Source organism: Cupressus sempervirens, chromosome 11, assembly GCF_028749045.1.
Source record: "Cupressus sempervirens isolate cs-2001-9-10 chromosome 11, ASM2874904v1, whole genome shotgun sequence".
NCBI lineage: Eukaryota > Viridiplantae > Streptophyta > Pinopsida > Cupressales > Cupressaceae > Cupressus > Cupressus sempervirens.
The window spans coordinates 249,772,336-249,783,648 of record NC_143128.1 but is presented as its reverse complement, the minus strand read 5'-3'; positions in this window follow the sequence as shown (position 1 = coordinate 249,783,648).

The window sequence follows — 11,313 nt, the reverse complement described above, 5'->3', positions numbered from 1 at the left end:
TCAATCATTACAACCTGGACACCAAACAGATCCTTTTGCCTGATCAAACGGTATTGATTTCAATTGATAGGCAAGCAATGGTGAACTGTCTGTGAATTTTGAAATGAGAGGAGTTCTCTGAGCTAACAATCAGAGGAGCCATGTTTGAATTCTCCCTGAGGAAGATGGTGTGGAAAAAGGAGATCATGAACTCTTGGTTCGAAAAGCCCAGGGGAGAAAAAAGCAAGGTCCCTAAAACCCTATTTGGCATGGATCTTAAGCCCAAAATTGTGGATATTTTGGTCCTCTTGCATCAACTAAAAGGTGAGGTAGAAGCACCCAATTTTATAGAACAATACTTCTTTATGGTGCAAATTATTTTCTTAGAGACACAGTATGTTGAATGGGCATTTGAAGTTAGTGAACATCTTTCTAGGGCTCTCAGTGTAGCCAAGTTTTATACTTTGTTTTGTATGTCATCTATCTTGATATATATGTTGGATTCCCTACAATTGTGGCCGATACTCCCCAAAATAGAGAATTTTCTCAAAGACATAAAAAGCTATGAGTTTTATCCATGCTTGTAGTTACAGAATAGCTATGCAGAGTATATTCAGGTTAATGATGCATTCACTATGAGAATCTGTAGGGAACTCCAAGGGTGTCTAGAGTGGAGGTTCAAACCAGAAGCAATGGCGGTCATCAACCAGTTTGGCTATTATTTTATTCAATTCTCATCTTTCTCTTATTTGCGTGTTGTAGTGTTTGACAGATTTCCCTTGAAGTTGCCTAGATATCCAGATGATATGATCGTGCTCATCGAGATTGTTAGGCAAGCAATCCAAGTAAATGTATTGAGTGCCAATTTGAAAAAGAAAGGGTATGAATTCTCCATAAAAGTTGGAGCTTATAGTTGTGAATCTAGATTTGACGCAAAGAACATACTCAAAGCATTCGAGAACAAATACGGACTAGAGGAGTATGAAGTGATAAGGCCCATGTTTGATCCAAATGGGTATGCTAGAGATGTGCTTCAAATTGGAAGTGTCATCAAACATGTAACTACTATAGAAGATTACTGGGCTGAGTACAGAGATGAGCTAAAGAGTCGAGACCATGCCTTTGCTAGACTCACAGTAGATCAAATAAAGACCTATGGCATTGAGTTGGATGTGGAAGGCTAGAAGATGATGGCCAAAATATGTATAGTAATACATATTTGACCAAATTGAGAAACATCCCAATCAACTCTGAGCCGTGTGTAAATATAGAAGAAGATATTGATGTTATGATGGCCCAAATCATAAAGAGAATCGAGAAATGGGTTGAGTGGACAACAAAAAAGAGCCAGAGAAGGAGCAAGACTACTCAAGCTTCTCCGACTGCTGCTACTCCCACTTCCTCTCAAAGTGCCACACCCAGTGTTACAACTTTGACTACTCAAGGGCTGGCTCAATTTGCAGGAGGAGGTGATCAACCCCTGGAGAAGAATATTTTGATAGCTCCAACTTGCTAAGGAGGTTCTCTACCAGTGATTGGAGCTCAAGCTAGTACTGAAGAAAAAGGGATAGAAGAGCTGAAAGATGGAACCACCGCTCCACCCTCACCTCCTCACACCACTCCAACTCCATCTCCACATGCTACTCCAATTCCATCCCCCCGTGTTACCCTAGTTTCATCACCTCATCATAGCCCAACTCCATCTATAGGTTCTTCTCTTTTAAAGCCAACTGGTTCACCCACCCAAATAGTAGAGATTGGAGATGATAAGAGAAGTAGCAACGAGTCCACTAAATCTAATGAAGCTGCAAAGAGAACTCAAGAGGAAGAGAATGTCTCAAGATACGAAGAACCCCTTCTCTGCAACAACAGTAGAAATGACTCCAGTAAAGAAGAAAATGTTTAGCATACAGTCACTTGGAATGGCTTCTAAGGTGATTGGTATAGAGTCCTAATTTGACAAAACCTTAGAAAGAAAAAGAAAGAGGAAAGATGAAAGTGTTCCTACAAAGGATGTTGTGTCTCAAGCGATACGCTCTGGATCAGCCATACTAAAAGCTAAGAAGCAAAAAAATTTGTCCATACTTGGGCAGGATCTAGAAACTAGACATTTGACTATGGAGATTGCAAAACCAAATAAAATAGGGTGGATTGAGGAGATGACGCTTGAAGAGTTCACTTTGCATTCAATTGATCTTGGAGAGCTAGACATGATACAAAAGTTGGCTTATGGAGATCAAGCAATGAGATAATAGAAGGCCAGTTAGAAAACCTCAATTTATCAAAGATTAAGATGAAAGCTAAGATAGAAGAACTCAAAATATTTATAAGGCAGCTAGTTGTTCCATTGGAAACCATTACTGGTGTGCCTACTACTGAAAATCCTATAGTAGAGGAAGTGCAAGCTTTCATCTCACAACTCCAGAAAGATAGACATTTTGGTCAGATTGGGAAAGAGTGGATTAATAAACTCAATGCAGATGGAGTCACTCTAATTGGTCAAATTGGGAATGTTATCCTTCGATTGGAGACTGCGAAAGATAATATCTCATCTAATCAACACACTTTGACCATAGAGAAAGCCAGATGTGATGAGTGTATTTCTCTCCTGAAAATGATTATCCAAATGAAGGCAAAGGAGGTGGTTGAAGTAAAGATTTTGAAGAAAGGAACTAGACCCTTGTTTGAATGGCTCCAGGGTATGCAATTCAAGCTAGAGATAATTCAAGAAGCTGCAAAAGGACTCAAGGAAATAGAAGATAAAGTGAAGAGAACTCAAGATAGGGCATTTGAACTGATGAAAGGATTACACACTGATCCACAAACTAGCGGTCAAGGGAGAGCCCTTATTGGAGTAGAGGTAATGAAGAACAACTTCTCCATGTATTTAAGTAACTTGTTAAGCATTCAAAATAGAGTGACTGAGCTACAACACTAGGTGGATGCATACACGTAGCTATTGAAGAATTGATAGGACATCTAAATTCTGTGAAAGAGTTGGCTTGAGAACAGTCCAAATGGCTCTTAAGATTCACTAATGTACACGTGCCTACTCATGAGGAATTAGTTCCCATTATAGTTGCTTCTAAGGCATATAGGGCGAAAGTTGAAAAGGGAAAGAAGTCTAAATGATTCGATGATGCCTCCTTTTCACTTTCTTTTGCAGCTTCTACCAATTTTGTAAATTTTGTAATATGATAAACTAGCATCTTGCCATTTTTCTCCTTAGAAGATGAACCGATTAAAATTCCTATTGTAATGGTCATCTCTCAAAATCTATATGTATGAAGTTGAAAGATTAATGAAGGGTAAAAATTTTTTTGTTGTGAAGTACTGTATGTTGGAGAGAAAATTGAATGGTATTTTATTTCAAATCATTTTCCATTCCAGTACGTATTGTGATTAATTATTATTTCCTTTCTGTATCGCAGAGAACCAAGGAAGAACATATTTTCATTCCCCTCGTTTTCCAGAATACAAATGACTGTAATAAGCATTGTTATAATTCATTTGACGAAAGTATTTTGTTAGTTTTTCTCGGTTCATCAGTTGTATTTGAAATTTGAGTTTGACTTAGTTTAGCATTAGTTGATTATGCAAATGGGTTTATGGATTCATAAGATGTGTGGCTACATGAATCTATATTAGTATTGAGAAGTTATTATATGCCTGAGTTGGATTTAATCTAGGTCTAACTTGGTTATTCCTCTACTGTTCTTGGGTTAAGAACATACCAAAAAGTAGTTGAGGAAGAAAACAAAATTCATTGCAAATTTGTTTTAGGGAGCTGTACCTATCAATTCAGAGGAAAGCTAAATTATTCACAAGATTCTTTCCAACTATTTGTGATCAAATATTGTTCTTAATTGGGTAATAAAGAGTAATAATATAAAGAACAAATCTGTTTACCAACAGATTTTTGGTGACTCTATTGGGGACACGAACAATCGCTTGATCAAAAAGCCTATGTCATGAGGAAAAATGGTACTACCTCATGAAAACATAATCCCAGTGCTCCAACCTAACCTTGGTTTTCAAGATGACCAAGAAGATATAATTTCATCCCTTAACACATTTGTTTGGAGGCACCGAAGGAACACTAAACATTATCGGAATGCTAGCTAGGTATTAGAGGAGGAAGAAAGAAGAGCTGAAGCCTTTGAAAGAGCTATTCAAAGGAGAGAAATTCAAAGAGCGGAAAGACAATTAAGATAGTATGCTTAGAGTTAAATTAGACCTAGCATCCTGGAACAATTTAGGTTCCTCAGAAGTACCAAAGAACAGGGTGGGTAAGATTTCACTTTTCATAAACTAACAGAGCTCAACTTTCTTATTTTAGAAGTTCCAAAAAGGAAAGGTGAAGGTAAAAGTTAGAGTATAATCCCTTCCCCTATTAGAAATCAAGATGCCAGCACTTCACATTCCACTTGTCAGGTGTTAGCACTTCATGGAGTTACTGCACCTCCAGTTGTTAATTTTCTATCGTATACTGCTAGAACAATCATGGCTGCTCCATGGGCTATAGCAATAGGGCTGTTAGCACTAAATTCTTATCATCCACTCCCAGTTGGCTCAAGGAATAATTTCCCTAAATTCATAGGTGATGGGAAAGTCACTATAGATGAACACATTAAAGACTTCTTTGTAGCTACCCATATATTAGGGGTGGGACATGAAGATGTTGTTGTAAGATTGTTCATAGAGACCCTTATAGATAGTGCATTAAACTGGTTTTATCATTTAGTTGATGGTTCAATAATTGATTGGGACACGATGAGAACTGAATTTGAAGCCAAATTCAAAATTGTAGAAGATGAACACGCCTTGTTAACATAGTTGACTTCAATTAAGAAGCAACCCACTATGAGCATGAGGGATTTTGTTGCCAATTTTAATAAGATTAATAGCAAAATTTCTACTATTGATAGACCCACACCTAGACATCTAAAAACTTTCTTTATTAGTGCTATGCCTCCAAATATCAATTATGATCAGAGAAGAGCACACCCGACTAATTTGGATGATGCACAGAAGAAAGCTATTGAATGTGAGGATGATTTAATTTCCACGGGAAAATGGAAATGAGAACTTCAAACTAAGGGGAGTTCTAGTAATACCACATCATCAGAAGACATGATTCAGAAGTTGTCTAATGAACTAGTAGCAATGAAAAAGAAATTACCCAAATTCAATGGCTCTTATCAACAGAATTACCAAAACTCACCAAGAAGAAGCAATGAAAGTAGATTCTTGCAACTTATAGGTTCACAACCTAGGTTGAAAGTCAAAGCAGCACCGAAAAAGGAAATATGTGCATCTTTCATTTGACCATAGATCATGACAGTGAGAATTGTCTAGAGACTGTTTGTATGATGCAGTTGTTATCTACTAATGAATTAAATATTGCATCTTCATGTTTAGAACCTGATTCTTGTTCAAATGGTGGCTTTGGAAATTTATTTTTGGAATGTGAATTAGATTCTGAATCAAAAGGTGAGTGTTATGCAACTATTGATGAAACTTCATACACAGTACTTACCCATGGACAAAGGATGAAGAATCAAGCCTCTAGTCATACTCACAGAGATGACTTCGATCCTTCTATGAGTAAGGTACATACTGATCAAGAAATATCCACTTCACAAATGGGTAAGGAAAAGACATCTTTTGATTTCATTCAATTTTGTGAGGAGTCAAAAGTTCAAATTTCCACTATTGATTATTTAAAGTCACATCCTTCTGAGTTAAAGAGATTAGTGGATAGATGTAAAGGGGGTATCTCACACTTGAATCATAATGTGACTATTGAAATTGAAGATGAAAACTTAATATCTAGCTTGTTTAATCAAGAAGATTCTACTATTTTAGCAACCTCCCCTAGACAGAAGCCTGAACCTTTTTATATTTCATTGTACATAATTGGATGTAAACTTAGTAATTGCATAATAGATTTAGGTGCATCAGATAATGTTATGCCATATTTCGTAGCTAAAGCCTTGGGACTCAATATTACTAAAGTGCATGGGAGATGTTATTCTATGGATGCCAAACAAGTCCCTTTACTTGGACAGATCAAAGATGCTCAAGTAGCCTTAGCTTCACATTTGAAAAAGAAACTCCTATTGACTATCCTAGTAGCTGATATCCCAGCAAGCTATGGACTTCTATTAAGTAGAAGTTTTTGTCGAGACTTGGGAGGAGAAATAAAACTAGATTGGTCTCAAGGAGTGATACCTATTGGGAATAAGAAGGTCAAATTGGAACTTGAAGAAAAAGAAAAGTTCACAGTTTTGAAATTAGATGATCCTAAAGCTCAAATTCTATATCAAGAACTAGAATTCGACAACTATATGTTGTTTACTGAAGAAGGTATAAATGAACAAATAGATGAAAATCAAGGTGATAAAATTCCAAATGAAAACAAAAATGTACCAGGAATATTTACACTTGAATTTGACAAAAGTTGTACCTCTTCAGGATCTAGAGTAGGTGTAGTATTGATATCCCCATAAGGAGAATCTGAACCTATGGCTTTCAAATTGGAATTTGGGAATATGAATAATACTGTAGAATATGAGGCTTTATTATTGGGAATAATGTTAGCAAAGGAAAGAGGGATAAAGATTTTAAAAGCTCAAGGTGATGCCGAGCTTATTGTAAAGCAAGTAAAAGGGTAGTATTCTATTAAAACCATAAGCTTAAAAATTATAGGAATAGAGTCTGGGATGAGATTGAAGGTTTGGATGCTTTTTCTATTGAATTAGCTCCAAGGGAGATGAATACCAAAGATGAGTCAGAAATTTTTGCCTCTTTATTGCTCCCTCATCCAGATTTCAAAGACAAAAAGTACCAAATCAAAATTGTATATTAATCTGCCATCCTAGAAAACACAAAATCTTGGCAAGTCTTCAATGATGACAAGAGTTTGCAGATGTTTTTAGAGAATGAAAAATCTAGTTTTGAATGTGATTCCAGTGGAGGTGATCATGAAAGCTCTAATGTAATTCAGAAACAGGGTCAAAACAGAGAAGTTTTGCTAAAAGGTAATACCATTCCTCCATATTTTGTGGCTTTAGAAATTTTTTTAATAGACATGATGCTTACATAAAGCAAAAGCAAGTGGAAAAGGGACCTACCACAGGTGAATATGGAGTTAACATTGGAGACATTCATAATCCCAAACTGATTAACATTGGGAAGTGTTGTTCACTTGAAGAAAAAGAGGCCGCAAAACATCTATTTATGGAGTATAGAGAATTTTTTTCTTGGAGTTATGAAGATTTGAAAAGCTATAGAGATGGGAAGGTAAAACATCAAATTCTGCTTAAACCTGATGCAATCCCTTTCCGGCAAAAATAGAGGAATTATAATCCTAAGGTTGTAGATGCCATTTTTTGGGAGGTAGATAAGATGTTGAAGGTGAGGATAATTTATCCCATTCACTACTCCACCTGGGTAGCCAATATAGTACCCGTCAGAAAGAAGAATGGAGAGATAAGGATCTGTGTTGATTTATGCAATTTGAACCAGGCATCTCTAAAAGATAACTTCACTCTCCCTAGTATGGATTACATACTAAAAATGGTAGTGGGATCTGAAATGATGTCTATGCTAGATGGATTCTCAGGTTACAATCAAGTTAAAGTAGAAGAGAAAGATCAACATAAGACAACATTCACTACCCCTTGGGGTACATTCACAAATCAAAAAATTCCTTTTGGGCTTATTAATGCTAGTGCTACATTCTAAAGGTGCATGAGTAAGACATTCACTGATTTGAAAGACCAAATCATAGTCATATATTTGGATGACCTCATTGTGTTCTCAAGAAAAAGAAAAGATCATATGGAAGATTTAAAGAAAGTACTACAGAAGTGTAGAGAGCATGGAATATCTCTTAACCCAAAGAAGTCAGTTTTTTGTGTGATAGAAGGAAAGCTTTTGGGTCATATAGTGTCTGAGGAAGGTATTAGAATCAACCTTGAAAGAGTAGAGGCTATTCAGAGATTAAGTCTACCCTCAAACAAAACAGTGGTTAAGTCTTTTTTTGGACAGGTAAATTTTCTCAGAAGATTTGTGCCTAATTTCATAGAAACTACTAAACATATAGTAGACATGATGAAAGGAAATTAAAAATTTAAATGGAATGAGGTAGGAAAGCAAGCTTTTCAAGATATAAAAAATGCTATTGCCCATACACCAGTTTTGAGTCATCCAAATTATAAACGAGATTTCTTTATTTATTGTTATGGTTCTGAGCATACTTTATCTGCAATATTAATGCAAGATAATGATGAAGGGGTACAAGCTCCTATAGCTTTTATGAGCATACCTTTGAAAAATCGTGAACTAAAATATTCACATATTGAGAAGCATGCTTATGCAGTAGTCAGAGCACTTAAGAATTTTTGGTTTTATATCTTACATTCACACTCTGTCATCTTTGTCCCAGATGTAGTAGTAAAAAGTGTACTAACACAATAGGATATAGGTTGCAATTTCAAAGGAGCATGGATAGAAAAGATATAGGAATATGATATTGAGATTAAACCTACAAAGCTAATAAGAGGGAATCCTTTATGTAAGGCAATTGTAGAGAACAAAATCATTGGAGAGTCAGAAGAATTGGGTGAGAAATAGTTGGTGTTAGCTATAAGTCTCCATGATCCATGGTTTGAAAACATCATTTACTTTTTAACATATGGTGAATGTCCAGAAGGCCTAAATGCAAAGCAAAGAAGGGACCTTAAACTGAAAGCAGCTAAATATGTGAGCTAGGATGGTAAGATTTTCAAAAGAGCTATTGATGGTAGTTTCCTTAGGTGTGTAGATAAGCAACAACAAGAAAAGTTGTTGAAGACATTTCATGATGAATCATGTGGTGGACATTTCTCTTCCTTAGTCACAACATTTAAAATACTAATGCAGTGTTATTACTGGCTTGGGATGTTTAAAGATGCATATGCTTGGGTAGCAAAGTGTGAAAAGTGAAAAATGTTCTCTGGACATCCCCAACTAGCTACCCTACCATTGAGACCTGTTATCATAGAAGGACCTTTTCAACAATGGGGCCTTGATTTTATTGGTCCTATTAATCCAACATCTAGTGCTGGTCATCAATATATAATAATAGTAACTGACTACTTCACTAAATGGGTAGAAGCTAAAGCTACAAAGAAGACTACTTTTGAGGTGGTGTGTGGATTCATAAAAGAGAACATTTTGGTCAGGTTTGGTGTTCCTATCAAACTAGTGATGGATAATTCATCTTACTTTTCTTCAATAGAAATTACTGATTTTTGTTTTGAGTATGGGATCACCATTGGTCATTCATCTAATTATTTCCCTCAAGGGAATGGCCAAGCATAATCTAGTAATTGAACTTAATTAATATTGTGAAGAAACTAGTTTCAGATAATCAGAACACCTGGCATAAGAAACTTCATGAGGCGCTCTAGGAAAAAAAAGTGACACCCAAAAAGGCATTCGATATTTCCCCTTTTGAATTGGTTTCTGGAACTGAAGCTAATCTACCTCTACCTCTAGAGTTAGTGACTAGTAAAATTAGAATAGTAATTGAAGATAATGTCTATAAAGATGGTCTGGAGAAAAGGATCCTATATCTGAGCAAACTTGAAGAAGAAAGGAGAGAAATTATAGACCATATCACACAGCATCAGATATGAGTGAAAGAACTATTTGATAAGAGAACAAGACCATGAAAATTCATGGTGGGAGACAGTGTGCTACTTTGGGACAAAAGAAAGGCTCTGAAAGGGATACATAAGAAGTTTGATACTCTGTGGAAAGGTCCATTTAGAATTCACCAAACATTTGAGAATAACTCTTTCAAATTGGCTTATGAGGATGGTGAAGTACTCCCCCTGACTTACAATGGTCAGGATTTGAAGCTCTATCAAGTTTCAAATTGAAAATAGGTAACCCCTATAGTGTACTATAGTTAAACCTAGTGTCCTATGTGTGCCTTAGTTAGCCTTTTCCTTTTTGTTCTCTTTTTCTTGTTCCCTTTTCTTTTTGTTTTAGTGTTCATTGTGTTGCCACCTTTTATATCCTTTTGCGAAACTAGAGATTTTGAGTTCCTCACTTGGGTATACTCTACCCAAGTCCCCAGTTAGAGCCAACTATTGCCCCACTTTTTAACCATATTCCAATTTTGCAAAGTGGAGGATTTAACTCATACTATGATTAGTCCGGTCGAGTCAATTGGTCCTTCCTTTTTCCTTTTCCCGCATTATATAGCCGGGTGGGTGTTCCTTATTGTCATGAGTCATGCAAGTAGTCTAGATCCTTACTTGATGAAGATTCTTGAATAATGCTACCTCAGATGATTTTTTTTGCAACTCATTTGATCCAAGTATAAAGAGAGTTGAACTGGCAGAAAATCAAGTTTCTTCTTCTCCTTAGCGAGTTTTCGCACCCCGAATGTGAAACTTCATAAAGATCTATAAATACTATTTGTAGGCTAAAACAAGGAAAGGTGAGTCATAATATGGATGGATCATTCAAGTATTATCATGTTTTCATAGTGGGAATCACTTAGAATTCACCAGGATGATCAGAATAAGCATTGGCAGAAAACTCAGAAATAGCTTCTCCTTTGGCGAGTTTTGAACCAAGAAGTAAGTTTTTTGAAAAGGCCTAAATAGAAGGGTAAAGTTACTACTGGGCCCCATTTTTTCACTTGCAAAGCCTTTTTTATGTTTTCTGAAGGTTTATAGTAAAGTGCTTAAGGCAGAAAAGGTTAAGCAGAAGCGTAAGCGAAAAAATGGAAATCGCCTTCTTTATTACAAGTTTTCTACCCTCGAGGGCAATTTTTTGCATCTAATGAAAAATCTTCACTAAAAGCATGGTAAGTGTTTGAATTGATCAAAAAATGTGTTGGGATAGAAATGGAAGCAAATTAGTTAAATTTGCAGGGATATTTTGAGCAGAATCTAGCCAAGCAGATTTTTCCCCAGGGAGTACTCCTTTCTTGTTTTTTCGAAACTGGATGAAAATGGAAAAGTAAGTTAGTAATAAAGGAGATTTACCATTGGGCCAATGAAAATTGTGAAATGAAAAGGAGAAATCCATTAGAACCCTTACATTTACTAATCCAATGGATTTGTCCTTAAATTTTCTCATGTGGCGCGGATTGTAGAATTTAACGAGCAAATTAAGGGTTTTCATATAAAGAAGAATCTAATAGAAATTCAGATCACTACTTTACTATTATACTATTATATTAAATATTGCTTCTAAAAAACTTCAAATTTTAGGGTTTGTTTCTCTACATTATCACAATTTTTGAATTTCTATCATTCTATATCAGGC